Consider the following 19,271-nt stretch of genomic DNA (forward strand, 5'->3'; position numbering starts at 1 on the left):
AAATAATTTATTATGGCTCAAAAATGGTTTACAAATGATGAGAAGAAGAGAAAATGGTGTAAACAGCTAATGTGCGACCCACATGAAGCGTCACACAAGAACGATACATATGAAATGTTGTAGGCTTTGGGAAACTACGACCCACACTCCACTGTCGCTGTCACTGTTGAAGAACGACAGTCTTTTACAGTCTATTGTTCTTCGTGTTCATCTTCATGCAGCAGCAGAAACAGAGTTTTGTTAAACTCTGATTTCGTCTTTTCTAGCTCTCCCTATCTCCCAAAACTCTCGACACCCTCTCTAGTAGACCCAAAGAGCCTATTTATACCCAACAACAGCTCCAAATCTCGCCAATAACTCCAATATAATTCTTCATTATGCGGGTAGTGAATAACAATATTTTCTTACCAAACTTGGAATTTCTTGCGTAAACTTCCTCCCTCCACGCTCCAAATCGATTCTTCACAACCCAAAGTGATGCTCGAGCCATTCCACATCATCAGAACACGTCCATAACTCTCCATGACGCGTGATTATCATCCTCCAGTGCATGTTTGCCCTGTTTTGAACTCGAGAATCAAAACACGTATTCCAGCCAAATTTGATCAAAACCACCACCCAAAATTTGTTCCTTATGCCAAATTACATCTTTCTGCCAATTTTCAGCGATTGAATCGCACTCTAACCCATTCATTTTGACAATCAAAATTCTTCCAGTTGAAAACTTCATTTCCCGCCAAAAACACAAATTCAAATTGTTGAAGAAGGTGCCCCTTATCCAGAGTGCTGGGGTGCGAATATCAATTTGGGTGGAAATAGTAATTTTTATGGGTTCCTCCGGGACATTTATGGGACGCTTCCGGTGCATTTCTGGGGTGCCTACGGTACATTTCTCTGGGGTGTACAACACTGCTTTTTGAGCCCATTTCGCCGCAAGGGCTTATTTCTCTAAAATTTCCTACAAGAACACAAAATAACACAATAAGTACTTAATCGAGTGTAACAATACAAAATATTGAGAACAAAATAGACACATAAATGCGTCTATCAAATACCCCCAAACTTATTATTTGCTAGTCCTCGAGCAAATTTATTCTAGAAAGGAAAATCATTTGAACCCCTAGGTGGCCCTAGTGGCGGAGTGTTGTCTCCGGAGGGTTTACCAGAGGTGTACCCACAAAACCTTTACTCCAGACCCTAGCTATCTACGCAGAACCTTGGAAGGCACTAAAGAACCTCATTGGTTGTCATACTTATTGCTTATGGGAGGAAGAACCCTGATGCGAAATTCCAATTGTTGTACACGAGTTTGCACTCAAGCATACTAAAATTCATATAAAGTGACAGAGCTCTACTCAGATAGTTGCACTATGGACATCATATTCGGAGTCAAACTAATCATATGGATAGAAAAAGGAGGTGGAAATAGAAAAATGTAGATGGTTTTGATGTTAACCAAATAATCGATGTTTCACATATCTGTCTGAAGGCCACTGCCAGAATGAACCTATCCTAATGGACTGAGATACCGGTCTGACTAATATCAACACAACTGGCATATACAAGGGAACCAGTGGTCAATAAATTAAATCTAGATCAACAAACTGGAAAATACAAGGGAACCAGCAGTTGACTACACAGAACAATAACCATTTTTTTTTTAACTTAACGGCATGAATAGATCTTTTTGATCCAAGTGCATGCTTCTTGTCAGCAGATTACACGATAGTTCCCACGGTCCTGCATTCCACGCTTTCTTAGGCGACGGAAACAGGGAGAACACACGCATATTGCTATCCAAGTGTTAATACTTATTCCGATTGGTCTAACTGGTCCGGTCTTTTTTTTTTTTTTTTTTAGTAACTCAGCCACTCTAGTTCACCCTAGCAGTGGTAACAACTTGAATCGTGTGCCCCACCTAATCACTTAGAGAAACATAGTTTAAAATGAAAAAAGAAAAAAAAGAAATGAAAAGGACTCAACGAGATATGGTGCAACTATCATGTTATTTCTAACACCTGAGATCTGTGCTTTTATGAATAGACTCTTTCGATGTTTCCATCTAATCAGATTGGTTCCTCAACTCCTATAACCAAGATGTTCCCATCCACTTAGATTGGTTAGTGCAAACCTTAATAGGCATAAATTTATAGGCTCTGGAGTTTACTAATTGCAACTAAAAAGTTTCTCCCATACCCCCAAACTTAAATCTAACATTGTCCTCAATGTTCTAAAGATGAAATTAAAATCATGAACAAGGAGAAACGGTTACTATTTCAAGCAAAAGAGTTAAGGAAGGATATTACCGTGTTGCATGAGATTGGGTTACCTCCCAAGAAGTGCTAAGTTTAAAGTCTTCAGCCAGACTAAGCAGGGATTAGTCACCACGTAGAATCATATAGAAGTAGTCGGAATAATTGTGGGTCATCTGGATCAAAAAGTATTACCCACAAGAAGAGGAAACTGCAACAGACCAAAAATATGCCGAACATACCCTTGTTTAAGACAACTACATCTAGTTGTGGCTCAGGTTCAGGTTCTATAACTGGGTCTAGATAACAGGTTTTCATCGGTTGGATTTCTTCAAAGCTAAGATCCGGTTCAGGTATTAGAGTCTGGAAAAACTCAACTAAGAACTTATAAGCACATAACAACAACCTGAATAACTGGGGATCCTCTAAGTCGGTCAGATTTGACTCACACAGCTGACCACAATGAAAGAGGTGGTCTTCCTTAAGAAAATGTGTCGACCCTAATATCCTAAAGTGATTAGGTTTAGTCTCAAAACTTAATAACCGACACATCTTAAAATCAAAAGTTCCCACAATTGGTTGAAAAGTTTTTGGTGGGAAAACAAATTCAATCTTGGTATCATAGCCTGGGTTAATCACATCAACCAGAGGATGGGTTTCTAACAACTGAGCTTCTTTCTGGACATCATTAGGTTCGGGAAAAGTTGTATGAAGATAATCTTGTAAGATGGTTGAGGCGCAAATGTCAAGTCCTACAGGAGGGTACTTTCTAAGAGTTAAAGCACACGGAGAATGATAATCACCCCCAAACTTAGAGTTTTCTGTGTCTCTAGAAAGACTAGTCACAACTTCCCTAATTTCTAGGTCATCAAATTCCTGGAAATGGTCAATAGATTCTTCTAAGTTGGGTTCATCCTCACTCATTTCTACGAGTTTATCATCTTCTAAGACTAGTGTTTCTAAATCGCTAGATTCTAAAACAGTATTCTCAGGGTAAACTCTTTCCTCTAAACCATCATCACAATCATATAAAGGATTATCAGAGAAAGGCTCATAAACTAAGTTTTTAATCATAGTTACCTCCTCCGATTCACTGATAGGCACATCAAATAGTGGATTATCCAACATACTGCAGGCTAAAGGATCATGAACTACATCGTCTAAAACGGTGGTATCTCTAGTCAAATCCACATTCTTTTGAATAGGTGCATAATTATTAAAATTATTTGGATTTGTATTAGAAACAACACTATCATTACAAAACTCAATCGGAGTAACAAATTCCTGATCACTATGCCTATATATTTCATGTTCTTCATCAATACTATCCTCATCATAATCATCACTATAATAACATGAAAATGATCGAACCTTATCAAAATAAGTAGTGTCTTTTATTCTAGCCTCGTCCTCTAAATTAGGCAAATATTCACTATTGATATCAAGGGTAGAATTAGAAACCCTATTTGGAAATTTAGATTATTTCGAGCAGCATTAGCCAACTGTTCATTTTATGCCTCTAGACGTGTCTGAATTTCACTGAGCATAACACTTATACGTTCACCACTCTCGTTTATCATCTCAGAATATTGTGTACACTCTTCTTTTGAACTATTCGTTGCAACTAAACGTTTATACGTCCTTTCAATCCGTTGTTGGGTCTCTTCTAGAGATGGAACAGGTTCAGAAATATCATAATCAGGACTAGTTTCCAAAAACGAGTAACTAGTACTACAGTGTGATTTTCTTGGTCGTAAGACCAATTCGCGTGTGGATAGTAATTGGGCTCACCATGGTATGAACCATAACCTTGAAAAGGTTGGCGTTCCCAACTATTATTCCCACCATGGTCATAAAACTGATGATGTCCATATTCAGATTCAGGTCGATACTCATTGTATTGGATTCTATCATACCAGTTCGACATTCTTAATTGCAAGGGAATTCTACACAACCACAAACAAGGCCGACTCGACTCTACCAAAACAAACCTAAAGATTTCTAACAAACAAAAAGCATGATGGCTTCACTTAGATTGTTTTCTAGACCAGCTTCTATTCCTTCGAAAAGGAATTCGTTACAATTTGAGCACACCCCTCTGGAATCAATCCGAGCTAATGTAAGTTGAATCGAGGCGAGGGAAGCTTAGTAGAGCTTTGATACTCAAGGCCTCACGGCATTAGAAGGAGGCGCAGTCACGCATTCAACTCACATAAACCATCATGAACTTTGAAGTGTGCTTAAAGAGCAACCAATATTTTTCGAACGAGTTTCCTATTAAGCTCGTTACCCTATCGGTCTCGTTCTATTCCAAATTTTAAAGCTTGGGATCGCGTTAGATTTCGTTTTCCTAAGGCGGGCAAGAAGGGAGCGGTGATGAAATCCGAACCCTTATCTTGTATTGGCCAGGCCTTGCCCTTTACTAGGAATTTAAAAACAGTCCAAATTCGTCCTCAATCAATGAATCACCTTAAGGAGTACAGTAAACCCGCTGACAGGAGATTCGCGAGTGTTTCGATGGACTTACCTCCCGTACCAGACGGGGGATGAACCGTTGAAGTCGACTCGGGCCACGACTCCTATGTCATGTACGAACCCGAGGGGCCGAGACAATATAGTAATCGTCGTCCTTCCCTGCACACAGTTTATATAAAAAAAAAAATTAATAATAATACCCTTCCGTAGGGTTAAAAAAATAAAATAAAGTCCAATTGTCCAGAATAAAGTCCAAATAAAAAGTCCAAAAATTACAAAATTATGAAAAATAAAGCCTATTTACAAATCCTAAAAAAAAATTATGTCTTTTTTTTTCTTCTCTTTTAGCTTTTAGCTTTAAGCTTTTTGTTCCCAAGTCCTTAGTATTCCACTTCGAACCTGTAAATCAAAGACACAAAAAGAAACGTAAAAAGGAAAAAATAATAGTAAAAAAAATAATAAAAACCTAAAAATTCTACCTAAGCACAAATCCGCGTCGGCGGCGCCAAAATGATTAATGATTTTTCGCCGGTTGTAGTAACGAGGTTCAAACTCTCGGACTTGTGAAGATTAAATTTAAAGGTTTAATAAAATTATATACAAAATTATTAACAATGGGTGCGAGAGGTAACCAAGACACTAGATTCCACTATTATGCAAAATTGAATGATAACTATTCAAAACTCTATTCCATTCTTAAGTCCTCATTTATCTTTAATTCACTATCAATCATACAGATTCTCAAACATTATTTGTAAACCTTAAGCATAGATTATCAAGAGATTAAACCAAGCATAACCTATCAAACTGAATAACAAATAATTAAGACAATCATTCAAACAATTTAAAACTCTGCAAAAGCAGCGATTAGGTGAATTGTATAATTAAATGAAATAGTTACCCATTTATGTTGCATGAATAGCTTCCTCCATTGCCTTGGTTACGAGGGAATTAGCTCATCGTAGTATAAATGCTCTCAAATTAATTTATTATGTCTCAAAAATGGTTTACAAATGATGAGAAAAAGAGAAAATGGTGTAAACAGCTAATGTGCGACCCACAGGAAGCGTCACACAAGAACGATACATATGAAATGTTGTAGTCTTTGGGAAACTACGACCCACACTCCACTGTCGCTGTCACTGTTGAAGAACGACAGTCTTTTACAGTCTATTGTTCTTCGTGTTCATCTTCATGCAGCAGCAGAAACATAGTTTTGTTAAACTCTGATTTCGTCTTCTCTAGCTCTCCCTAGCTCCCAAAAATCTCGACACCCTCTCTAGTAGACCCAAAGAGCCTATTTATACCCAACAACAGCTCCAAATCTCGCCAATAACTCCAATATAATTCTTCATTATGCGGGCAGTGAATAACAATATTTTCTTACCAAACTTGGAATTTCTTGCGTAAAATTCCTCCCTCCACGCTCCAAATCGATTCTTCACGACCCAAAGTGATGCTCGAGCCATTCCACATCATCAGAACACGTCCATAACTCTCCATGACGCGTGATTATCATCCTCCAGTGCATGCTTGCCCTGTTTTGAACTCGATAATCAAAACACGTATTCCAGCCAAATTTGATCGAAACCACCACCCAAACTTTGTTCCTTATGCCAAATCACATCTTTCTGCCAATTTTCAGCGATTGAATTGCACTCTAACCCATTCATTTTGACAATCAAAATTCTGCCAATTGAAAACTTCATTTCCCGCCAAAAACACAAATTCAAATTGTTGAAGAAGGTGCCCCTTATCCAGAGTGTTGGGGGGTGCAAATATCAATTGGGGTGGAAATAGTAATTTTTTTGGGTTCCTCCGGGACATTTCTGGGACGCTTCCGGTGCATTTCTGAGGTGCCTACGGTACATTTCTCCGGGGTGTAAAACGCTGCTTTTTGAGCCCATTTCGCCGCAAGGGCTTATTTCTCTAAAATTTCCTACAAGAACACAAAATAACACAATAAGTACTAAATCGAGTCTAACAATACAGAACATTGAGAACAAAATAGACATATAAATGCGTCTATCACATTCCTTAGTCTTTTTATGTTTAAGTTCAGAAATCGTATTTAGATATATAACCTTCTCAAGTTCGTAGACTAGGTTCGCGGACTTAAGTTACCGGGAAGAGTTTACAAACTCCAACAGAAATTATCGGGTATGAGAACTTCGCCGGTTCGCGGACTGGGTTCGCGTACTTAGCTTCATGCAAGTAGTTTGTTAACTCCAGCAGATATTCTCTGGTTTGAGAACTTCGGCAGTTTGCGGACTTGGCTCACGCCATTCTTCCGGTTCTCTTGATCAACAAAGTTCGCAAACTTTGGTTCAAGGAATACGACTTATACATAAATGTGTTTCCACAACAATGCTTATGTCCACCATTGGTTATGTAATCTAAACTCTCATTTCAATCATTGTAACATTCTTAGACGACGTTATACAGTTGTTACACCATTTCTCGTCAAAGCAATTTTCAAGATGATTGAAACATATCATGACTTTCGTCACATGGTAAAGATAAACTTGATTAAAGCGAAAAGCTTACCAACTCATATTTCGAGATATAGATAGGCGAGGTATGTTCGGCTAGAAATACCAAATGTGTATAATCAAAGTCTATATATATAGCATACGACTTCTTGTATCAAAGAGTAGGAGATAGAGTAGATAGAATTTTGAGTGATAGATAAGTTCAAGTCTTCACATACCTTTTTGCCGAGAAGTTCCATCGGTTCCTTGAGTAGTTATTCTACTTGTATGATGAATCGCCATAAAGTCCTTGAGCTCAACTACACTTTCTATCCTAGTTCGAGACTTAGTTATAATAGACTAGAAATCAAGACTTATAGTTTTGATCACTAACATTGACAAACATGCTTGAGATAGCAACGCATGCGAGTTCGACCGAGCAATGCTCTGACAGTTTGGTTGTCATATTTTAGTGAATTAAAACTCATGTTAAGAGTCACTTGATTATATACTGGAGCCAACTTCGTATAGGTTGGCTTGAAAGTATCAGGATATGAGACTTTACAAGTATTGCGAAGACTTGAAGATGTGAAGAAGCAAGGAGCTACAATGACAATATCATCCTTCCACTTGAGGTCAGTGATATTTGACTTGAACTGTTTCATTCCCTAACGTATCTTTCAAGTAGTGCATATCGAAAACAAAACTGCGAAGCGTGATTGAACTTTAGATAGACATATTATTAAGGAATACAATATGAGGTTTATTGCTTAATAATTAAACTTTGTATATAAGACATCGACATAATCATTTTAAATGCTATTGTGATTATGTATGGGTATGAGGTTAGGATTTCATTCTAGGAAACAATGTTTTACATGTGATCTAAGGAAGTAAATTCATGAACTTGGTTTGTGAATCGAAAAGGAAATCACCAGGGGTTATTGGTATTGTTATTCATTGCATATCTTGTGAAAAACCAATATGTGTGATTAGTATAACCGTTCATGACTTGTTTTTGTTCTTGGTAAAACTATTTACAAAGGCCTGACTTATGTATTGGTATGACTTTTATTAGTGGAACCGATCTTAAGTAATCACCTTGGATGGTATGATCGAGTTTGTGATTTCATGTCTGACCAAATCTGGGTAAATGGCAACCGATCCTAGTAAGAGGTGCAGTACATCACAAAGGAGAATTTATCCTTGTATGAGGTGCAGCAAGGGGAACCGATCCTGTGGACATGTGTAACACGTTTATAGGCAAAGGAGAACCGATCCTATGGACATGTACAACACATATAAGTTAGATACCATATATATGTTGGGAACCGATCCTAGTACCAAGTCAACCGAATTTTGGAAAGCTAGTGTGACTAAGCACAATACTCACATGGAGGTAGAACCGAAACTTGTTTTGGTAGAACCGTTACACTCATGATTTGTGATTGAGTGTTCTTAATCAATGGCATAGTTCTTGAAAGTCAGATGAACCAATTCTAAAATTGTTTAGAAGTGTGGCAAATCGGTTTCAAGGTTGTAAGTATGAAAGAGGACTTACAAAGTAAGATGTCGACATACTTTGAACACGTGTTGTGAATGTTAATCTTTAATTGTTCAAAGTTATTCCTTAATATCTAAGGGAAGAGAATCCCAGGATAGAAACATAGATAAGTTAAGAATCTTTTAATTAAGGTTATTAATTTCATTTTTAGGAAAATAAGAATTAGTAATGTGCAATTACTAATTAGAGATTTTCCAAGAGATTTCGATCATTATTTTTGAATAGAGCATTTCCAGGAATTATGGAAACCGAATTTTTTCTTTAATGAATATATTGAGAATATTTTTGGTTTTGGAAATTCCTTGGTGTCCAAACTTCCTAGTCTATAAATACTTGAAGTTTGCATTTCTAGCAAACTAATCCTTCGTAACAGCAAACTACCTCTTGTTGTGCTGTTACTGGTGAATCTGCCTATTCGGAGAGGAGAGTAACCTAATTAGGAAAAATCTCTTACGACCGCTCGTTTTAAAGTTTTCTTTGGGATTGAGAATCTCTATTAGTACCGTGGGTGGGAAACTAGATAATTGCGGTTTATCTTTTGTTTTTTGTTGATTTGATTGACTAATGGTGGTTGAAATTTTATTGCACCTAGTTTTTTATGCTTGAGGATCTTCTCTTCTGATATAAGATTCACTCAAACTAGTTCAGAGTTTCGACAGGGATCTTTAGACTTTTTGTAGATCTAAAGACGATCTTGTGATAATTCATTGTTAACAGACTCCGTTCTGTGCGTGATTGATCACAAGAGATTCAGGTTGTTGTGTGCAGGTATTTATTGAAGATCTAAGAAGATTTGAAGACAAAGAAGATATTGAAGATTTATGATTTGTGGGTTCATAATATTTGGTGTGCACAATACTTGTTTCGGTAAAAAGAGGATCCAATTATAATCGGTTTTATCCTTGTGATAGAATTGGATTGATTAGTTGGTACATCAGCATCAACACAATTCTTTGGATTAAGAGTGTTGATTGCAAAATATTAATGATTACTTCGGTAATTGAACATAAGATAGATCTAAGGACCTGACAAATGAGTTTATGTTAAGATTAACAGAAGAGCCTTTGTCCGACTCATATCACTTGGTTGAAGAGAGTTGATACCAAACAGATTTGTTGTTCCATTACTGTTTGGAAAACGAACCAAAGGAATTGTTCCAAGTACATGACTTATTCATATGTTGGAGGCGTGGGAATACAGACGAAACTAGGTGAATTATAGGTTTAGTTGCTTGTCTCAACTATATCAAGTTAGGTTATTTTGTATAGCGGCTTAATCCTATGAGTATTCAATTTTGGACAAGGTCCCGGGGTTTTTCTGCATTTGTGGTTTCCTTGTTAACAAAATCTTGCTGTGTCATTTACTTTGTATTTCCGCATTATAATTGTTTTATTATAATTAAAGTAAATTACACAAATGGTTAATTCCTATTTACTTGATAAGTGATCCCATTGTGTTTGGTTAAGTGTGAACCTTTTTATCAAGTAAACATACTTCGTTGTTGTATTGTATCGATCTCGTATCCATAGACGATCACACGAAGTGTGAACCGATTAGTTGCGTTGTCTCGACTCAGTCCATAGACAATCACTTTCGGAGAAAGGACTTATAGGTAGGAAAAGTTTTAGATTGAGGTATATTTGGGTACCCTCTTCTTTTTAATTGGTATCAGAGCAGGCAAACACGAAAAGATCTAACAATATGTGTTTGATGCGATCCAACCTATAATACATGAGTCAAATTAGAGTTAAGCGAGAGACAAAACTTAAGAAAGACTCAGTTAATGTATCGCAAGACGTTGAAAGTTTTGATTTTAAGAAATGTTTAAAAGGGGCTTCTTCGTCAAGTTCTACTTGCTCTTGTGAGAATAAGTTTGAATGTTCTCAAGACGAGATTAAGTTAAATCCTGTATTCGTAATCAATGACTCATACTCTGAAAGAAATCTTCTTGATGACGAGAAAAACATTGATTCATAGAAAATAAAAACATTTCATCAAAACGAATTAAGCGAAAAATTTCTCAAATGTTCAACTGAACTAATTCTTGTATTAGAAAGAAAAAGAAAGCATCTAGACGGTATAAATTTTCTGCAAGCTATGATTGATCAACTTGTCATTGGTCTTGACTCCTCAATGTCTGAATTTGTTTCTCTAAAAAGAGAAGCTTCATTAGAGATTCATTCTCTGAAAGAAAGGCTTAAAAATTGCCTTGAGGAAGCAAAGAGAACTGATTCTAAATATATACAGAATCTTGAGGAAAAAGCAAGTGCTAGCCTTTATCGAGCGTAACTTTTAGAGAAAGATCGTGATGCTACTCTTGAAAAAGTACATTTTCTGGAAGAGAAACTTGTTGATTATGATGCAAGGATTAACTCTCAACAAAAGAGTTTTGAAGAGAAAGAAGGTGAATATCTCTCCCTAGAAAAAAACCTTGAGATTGATCTAGCTAGTGCTCTTGATAAAATCAAGATGTTGGAAGAACAAAATTTGGACCTTAAAAAGTTCAATGCTAGCTCAACAAATTAAACCTCAATGCAAGAAGCAAGTAGAAATCATCGTGATATACGATGATTGGGCTATAAGGGAATAAATGCTTCAAATATTATCAAAGAGGTAAAATTCGTTAAAGCTACAAATTCTTCTAAACCAGAGGTTTCCACAGATGTAAAAGATGCTCGTATTTCTTGTAAAAAAAGTAAAACCAGTCAAGCCTAAGAATTGTGTTCAACCAGCAGCAACCAAAGAGAGCACTTCTGCTAATGCCAAGAAACCAACAATGTTGAACAAAGATAAGAAGAAGAATAAGAAGAAGAATCGTCGAGCTCCAATGCAAGAGGATCCACAAAAAGGTAACATTAAAACTCGGAATTCGTATGTTACTAAGCATTGTTGTTATTGTGGTAATAAAGGGCATGTGAAATGGGGGCGCAAGATTCGTAAGATAAAAGATACACTTTCTTTTGTATCAAACTAATTGGCTAAGATTGCTCCCCAAAGGAACTCAGATCGGTATTGTCCTAAGTTTAGGAAAAATAATTATTATAATGATAGTTCAAATTTTGCATATCACTCGACAAGGTCATCTCATAAAAGACCCGAATATAGAAAGAGATATAACTTTGTAAACGTAAAGACAAGATCTGATGTTCCAAATTAGAGAAAGGGTGTTTCACAAAATATTCAAAAGGACAATGATCCTAATGGTATGAAGGAGAAGGCTGCTCCTGCAAAACCCAACTCTAAATGGGTCCCGAAGTCCTCTATATCCAAGAAGGGGACAAAAGTTAGTCACAAGAATGACTCTCAGCTGTTAATTGTTGGTGACAATAATTACAGGAGTCTTCTTGAAAGGTTAAAGAAATATATTATGTCTGAAATCTCTTGTACTAGTAAAGGTTGTGATAATGACACTCTTCATCACAAGTCAAAGAATAAAAACAAGAGATGGAACAAGAGAAAACAAACCAAGCAAGAGGTCAAGAATGATGATTCTGTCTTAGTCACTCGTGACAAACAAGACAAGGATCAACTCAGCACAACCTAATTGTGTTAGAATGTGCATACTCACCTTGGTGCTCAATTTTTTGAAAGGTGAGGAAGCACATGATCTCTCGGTTATTATATGACTAATTAACATCTTTAGAAGATTTTTTTTCTTCTGTACTCATACTTTCTCTATCTATATTTGATGTTTTAATAGAAATGGTAATTGTGAGTTTATGATGTTGATATCTAATGATCATATATGTGTATCTCTTGTTTTTACGGTTAAAACGAGCTAAAAATCACTGAATTCGGACATCGTATGCAAATGTTATGTCAAAAACAGTTTAGTGTTGTGATCCGTCACAAGTAACACTTGGGGTACCAATCCTAGTGATAGGTGCAATATGGGGAACCGATCCTAGTGAGAGGTCCTCATACGAAGAAGTGTAAAACTGTTTTGCCCATAGCTTCTTCGTCCGATCTCGGAATGACCTCATTCTTTTTGAGTTGTTTTCGCAGTTAAATTCCCTACAAGATAGAGGTAATTGCAATACTTTATTATTTATTGAATATTTATGGTGTATTGCATTTGTGTTTATGGGATGTTTGATTTCGGTTTTCTAACCTTGATATTCGATCTCATAATGTTGTGAACCCTTGTGGTTTGGGTGACTTTTTGATTTAGAAAGATTAAGTTCTCGACCATGTTGGTAGGATTTATAAAAGAATCATGAGGGGTTCTCGTAGAAATAATATGTGAAAAAGTCACAATATGTTAAATCGGTTTTGGTTTAGCATAAAAGCATATGTGTTTCTGGTAGGCTTCTAAAAAGACCTACAAATGATAACCGCAAGTGCACGGTGTCGAAAGTGGCAAATGTGCAAGTACGGGTCGATCCACAGAGACTTGTGTGTGTAGTTGAAGTTTCCTAAGCTAAGCAGTGACAGTAAAACAGTGGCAAAGAAACAAAGAGTAACTAGGTGACAGTGAGCATTGTGGCACAAAGGCAGTGAATAGCAATGAGGTAACAGTGGTAGTGAAACAAAGGCAGCAGCCTAAGGCAAAGGCATTGAGCAACAGTGACAGAAAAGGAAAAAGATGCAGAACTGTGTGAAGTTACTAAGGCAATTGAATCCACCTTGTGCCCTAATCAAGCAATGCAATCTAGGTTGAGTTGAAGATCTTGAGCATATGTTAGAATGGGAGGAAAATCAGCTTGCTCACTGATATGCCCCTAGCATTGACTGTCTTTTGACAGCACAATCAATCACAGGCATACCAGAGCACTGATTACTTCCCATTGCTCAAGCAAAACAGGCATCAAGAAAACTATCCTAACAATGCATCATCTAACAGTGCACTAGGCTTCATCAGAGCCTTAGCAACTGAATTTAGAACATCATGAAACTAGAATTGAACTAAAACAACATATGCAATTGAAAGTAAAACACAACAGGGTAAACATGAAACATAAGAGAAACTGGCTAGTCCAGTTCTCTACAAGAGTGAAGCTGGCTAACCCAGCATATCCAAAACATTACACCTTCCTATTCTATTTATAATCAGAACACCCAATTAGGGTTTTTACACCCAACCCTCAAATTTGCAAACCCTAATTTTTAAATTCGAAATTAAACTCACTGATTCTCTGAATTTGTCTCCCCTGTGCTCGACCCATGCTTCCTTTTCGTCCTCTCCTTCTTTTCCCATACTCTCTGATGCTCCTGTCGACTGATACTCAAACCCTAGCTCTCTTAGATTTATCTCATAGGGTGAATGATATAGAGGTGAGAGAGATAGAGTTTAGAGTGATGGGTTTTGGTTTCTAGGGTGTCGGGTGAAGGTGGAAGTGGTGAAGCTCGAGGTGGAGGAAGAGAGCAGCTCTGCCATGGTCGGGGAAAGGGATTTGCAGGCTCTGCAAATTTTGGGAAGAAGGGGAAGAAGAGCTCGAGAGAAAAATGGGTTAGGGGCTGTTTGTTTTGGGGTATAAGGGTTCGATGGCTAGGGTGTTGAGCGGAATCATCTGAAGTTGATGCGCAGCGAGGTGATCCGTTGGATAATCACTTACTAATTGAATCGAACGGCACGATGTAAACAAGCTCTGAGCGACCGTTGGATTAAGTGATACAACGAAGCTGACGGCTCCAGATGGAGTTAGGTGTTGTAGTGTTGGTCAGATGCATCGAAATCTGATGCACGATGACGCAGCGACCGTTGGATGATGGAATGGATCCAATCTTACGGTTAAGAAGGAAAACTGGTTTGGGTATTGAATTTTGGGTTTAGGATATGGGTTTGGGTTTAGGTAATCTTGAGCCCACTTCTTCTTTAAGAACAATTTCTTCCATTTTAAGCCCATTTTCATCCTTAAGTCTTCCATACCGCGTTCTGCACTTCTTTTCCGCTAGAGTTTCCTCCGGCTTTTTCCCGTGTCTTTGCTCTTTTTGCTCCGCTATTCATCCAAACTTTATTTGGTACCTAAAATGCAAAATTAATTAAAAAATATTTATTCTTGAAAACAATGAAAATACAGAATATGGGATAAAATGTAGAATTAATGCACAAAAGATGAGTTAAATGCCAAGAAAAATATATAGAAATATGCACTTTTTAGCACTCATCAAATACCCCCAAACCTGAATTTTACTTGTCCTCAAGTAAAACAAAACTAATGAAATCCTACCTATACCACTGTCGCTGGTCTCTCGAATGCATTTAGCGTATGCACTAAGCCTTTTAAACCACTAAGTGTCCCTAGTGGACGAGTTGAAGTCTCGTGAAGGTTTGCTTAGAACGTACCTACAAAGTTCTAGGTCAAAATATAAGCTCAGATTCCATCAAATGTGACATGTGCAAGTCAGTTAAGCTCACAGCAAAATGGAGATGTCAATCTAGCTATCAAGGCACAATCCTAGCACTGATAACAAATAAAGACATGTGATAAGAGTGTAAAGTGTATCTACACATGTGTAAAGAAAGATCTGAGTTATGACTACTAATCACCAAGAGATAGTTTCTCAGGCTAAGAACCAAGGTCGAAATCTAGCTAGCTGTCCGGACTTTACGAGAATTGTGAATGAGTTGGAGGTATTTCACAATTACTCGCGTTGTACATCAATGGCATACACCCTCCTTGCTTATTACAATGAAACAACAAAATGACTTTACATGACTCTTATTTACATTGACTACTCTCTTTTATTTTTTCATTTTTTTTCATTTTTTTTTTTTTTTTTTTTTTTTTTTTTTTTTTTTTTTTTTTTTTTTTTTTTTTTTTTTTTTGAAAGGAAACACTTTTGATACATAACAAAAGGAAACAAAAGATTACATGACACTTTGCAAGAGGTAGCCCTTTTTGATGCACCCAGTTAAATTCGATGGTTGTCTTTCTTAATGTAACCTCCACCTTCTATCCCAACCAACCAAAGAACAAGCTAGTCAAGTTTCGTTCAGTATTCTAAAGTGATTGGCAATCGTGACTTCCTATCAAACACCTTGAAGATCGAGGCTATACATGTATTGGTAGATCGTGCGCGTGCAAATTTCTTATCACTATGTGAATTGTGCTAGAATCAGGGTGCCTAAATATCTAGACTAAGACTCCTAATAATTACATATTTGCACAAGAGTCAACATTTCAAGGTAAATGAGCTCCATTTTTATGTTTTTTTTTTTTTTTTCAATTTTTTTTTTTTTGATTTTTTCATTTTTTTTTTTTTTTCAATTTTTTCAAAAAGGAGTTTTGTTTTCAATTATGGCATATTATCAAAGTATCTACTTTTCACCCCCAAACCTAAACTAAACATTGTCCTCAATGTTTCAAAATATGAACAAAATTATAATACAACATATGAAGAGGATCATGTTGAGTAGAGAAAAAGGAAAGAGAATACCCGATTTCGGCGAAAGCAATATTAGAACTCCGTTATTCAAGGCAAGAATCCAACATATGTCAGCCGAGATCATATTGGATTAGCAAAATATATACAAAAGGAACAAAAAGGTTTTTAAGAAATTTTATCTACTGGATTATATACAAAAATTCACCATACACTAACAATCTAAAGAGTTGAGGATCAACCCAAAAGACAAAGTGTAGAGGTTTCAACAGCTTCACACAATAATAATATGATAGGCATGCAAGTGAAGCTGTGAAACAAAATGAGCTACCCCCAAACCTGGATTTTAAGAAGAATAATTTTGAAACAAAATCGCAGTTTTGGGGGTTCATCATGCACAAGGTCTAGCTCGAAATGAACTGTGCTAGGGACGGCAAACATGCTAATTCCAACTGTGGTCCTCAAAGTATTATACTTAGATGCAAAATAGTCCAAGAGGACTTGGGAAGCACACAGTTCCAATCCTAGATTAGGGACTCTCAGAAAAGTCGGTTTGACAATATGGGTACAAACCAAATCTAGGTTGGGTGGAAGGCCATCAGATTGTGACTTATGTAGGACGATAGGCACATCATTACTAATCACATCAACATCTCCTAAGTCTTCTACACGTGTCACAACATGCTTACCATGCTCACACAAATCAGAATCATCAACATCATCAGAAGAATTATTCTCATGCATCGGCAAATCAGTGGAAACATCACAACGTGACCCAGGTAGAGAATCAGACACAACAATTATATTTTCATGCATATTAGTGTCAACAGAAGATTCTATATTACCTAAGTCATCTTCATAGGACAGATGCACATGCTCAAAATCAGTATCAACATCACATGTATATGGAATACTAGAAGAAACATCATTCATGAAGGTCGAGGCAGAGAAGCCTAATGTATTTGAACCCAAAGGTTCCATAACATTTTCAGCATAGACATGTTCTTCTAACATAACATCATCATCATCATCATCATAGTAATATGCATACTTGTCCCTATTAGCAGTTGTGGTGTCATTAGTCAACTCATGTTCCTCTAGATTAGGTTCATATTCAATATCATACACATGAGAAGGACTAGACATGCTATTTCCAAAGTTCAATTCATTACCACCAATATCATGTGACAGTGTCTCAGTTTCCCTAATGGACTCCCAGTGACGGGTTTTCTCTGCAATCTCAGCTAAAAATTTCCATGCATCATCCACAGTTTTATCAAGAAATTCACCATTACACATACACTCAACCATGGCTCGAGATTTAAAGTCTAGTCCCTCATAGAGGATAGCGACAAGTCTCCACTTCTCAAATCCATGGTGTGGACATTCGCTCAACAAATCATTAAAACGTTCAAAATAGTCAAAAACAGTTTCCTCATCCAACTGGACAAAACAATTGATATTTTGACGAATAGCGATGGTCCTATGATGTGGAAAAAATCTTTGGAAAAATTGATTAGTGAGTTGTTCCCAAGTGGTGATTGATTGTGGTCTCAAACCGTAAAACCATGTTTTGGCCCTTTCCTTTAGAGAAAATGTAAACAAACGCAATTTCAGAGAGTCTTCGGACATATGATCAGGTTGCATAGTCCGACAAATTTGTTCAAACTCTCTTACATGAGTATAGGGGTTCTCAGAATCGAACCCTCGAAATATAGGAAGTATTTGTATCATGCTTGCATTTATTTTAAAAGGGGTATTGGTTTGAGGTAATACAATACATGATAATGGAATTTTTATTGTGGGATACATGTATTCATGGAGAGCACTAGGTTGGCCCATATTGAAAAGACACAAAGCCCACTATTTGGTTTTAATGGGTTTGGATTTTTGGGAAAAATATTTGGTTTTAATGGGTTTGGATTTTTGGGAAAATTTTGGTTTTTGAAATAAGGAGCAAATTTTTTTTTTTTTTTTTTTTTTTTTTTTTTTTTTTTTTTTTTATTTTTTTACACTTAGCCTAGCATAAATTAGCACAACCCATAAAAGAAAATAAAAACAACAATAATAATTACAAACCCATAAAGAAAGAAAAAGAAGAAAAAGAAAATTATTACAAGCCCAATAAAAAATAAAGAAAAACAAAAATTATTACAAGCCCACAAATTAAAAATGGAAGCCCACAGGTTGGGTTCTCTTAATGGGTTTAGGCTTACTTGCTTAAGCACAGCCCAGCTGCTCAGTTTGGTTGCAAAAGCCCAGTTGGGCTTTGGATCACAGCAGCAGCAGGACCAGCAGGAGGTAGCAGCAGCTTGCCTTTGCACAGCAGCAACAGCTGAGGCACAGCAGCAGGACCAGGAGCAGCAGCAGGAGAAGCAGCTCAGCAGCAACAGCAGCACCACAAGTTCAGCAGCACCACAAGCAGTAGCTGAACAGGGGCAATGTTGCAGGCTTGGCAGCAGCAGCTCTATTTGGGCTTCACAGCAGCACAACAGCACCAGAGGTTTGTTCTCAGCCTCACAGCAAGGTCACAGTACCTGGTCACTCAACAAAAATGTCAAGGACAGCAAAGAAAGGCAGTGAACAAGAACTGTAATGCAAGATTGACTGCAAGAATGTAAAGATGACTAATATGCAAATATGATATGCAATCAGGACAGCAAGATGCAATGAGTATGCAATGCAAAGATGAATATGCAGTAATGAATGCAAGTTATGATGAGATAAATGCTTACACTAAATGATTATACTAAATGCAAGATATGCAAGTGAATAGCAGCAAAAGAAAGCAAGGAAAAACAGCAACCACACAATGCCAAGTCCCCGGCAGCGGCGCCAAAAACTTGGTAGGCTTCTAAAAAGACCTACAAATGATAACCGCAAGTGCACGGTGTCGAAAGTGGCAAATGTGCAAGTACGGGTCGATCCACAGAGACTTGTGTGTGTAGTTGAAGTTTCCTAAGCTAAGCAGTGACAGTAAAACAGTGGCAAAGAAACAAAGAGTAACTAGGTGACAGTGAGCATTGTGGCACAAAGGCAGTGAATAGCAATGAGGTAACAGTGGTAGTGAAACAAAGGCAGCAGCCTAAGGCAAAGGCATTGAGCAACAGTGACAGAAAAGGAAAAAGATGCAGAACTGTGTGAAGTTACTAAGGCAATTGAATCCACCTTGTGCCCTAATCA

General features: G+C 37.1%; 1 non-coding gene across 1 annotated transcript; it reads left to right on the forward strand.

Annotated features, from left to right (window-relative positions):
- The first annotated feature begins 17,457 nt into the window (after nt 1-17,457).
- LOC113292217 lies at nt 17,458-17,561 on the forward strand. The gene has a single exon (XR_003331720.1). It is a non-coding gene; the product is annotated as a small nucleolar RNA R71 (small nucleolar RNA).
- Nucleotides 17,562-19,271: the final 1,710 nt, after the last annotated feature.

This window comes from Papaver somniferum, chromosome 6, assembly GCF_003573695.1.
Source record: "Papaver somniferum cultivar HN1 chromosome 6, ASM357369v1, whole genome shotgun sequence".
Classification (NCBI taxonomy): Eukaryota; Viridiplantae; Streptophyta; class Magnoliopsida; order Ranunculales; family Papaveraceae; genus Papaver; species Papaver somniferum.